Source organism: Physeter macrocephalus, chromosome 18, assembly GCF_002837175.3.
Source record: "Physeter macrocephalus isolate SW-GA chromosome 18, ASM283717v5, whole genome shotgun sequence".
NCBI classification, from domain to species: domain Eukaryota; kingdom Metazoa; phylum Chordata; class Mammalia; order Artiodactyla; family Physeteridae; genus Physeter; species Physeter macrocephalus.
This window is the reverse complement of record NC_041231.1, coordinates 54891606-54892089: the sequence shown is the minus strand read 5'-3', so window position 1 is coordinate 54892089 and position 484 is coordinate 54891606.

Here is a 484-nt window from a genome sequence, read left to right as displayed (position 1 = left end):
TTCGTCTACTTCTTTCATAAATGGATTGGCCTGGCCTCTCTGTCCATACCCTCTGTCCCATCCTCCTTTTCCTCAGTGCCCATCCCACCTTTATATCAGTCAGGGTTGTGTCTGGTTACATGTTACAGAAACCTCACTACGGTGGCTAAAACAAGTAAGAAGTTTCTTTTTCTCCCCCCAGAAAAGTCCACAGCAAGGTGCTCCATAGCTGGTCCAGCATGCCCTTCTGCTTTTCTGCTCTGCCATTTATGCTGTGTAGCTTTCTTCATCCTCACAGATGGCTGCTGCGTCTGTAGGCATCGTGTTTGCATTCCAGGCCAGAAGAGGGGAAATGGACAAAGGCAGAAGACATGTGCCTGATGAATAGTTTCTTTATTAAAAAAAAAATTTTTTTTTATTGAAGTATAGTTGGTTACAATGTTGCATTAGTTTCTGGTGTACAGCAAAGTTATTCATATATATATATATATATATATATATATAT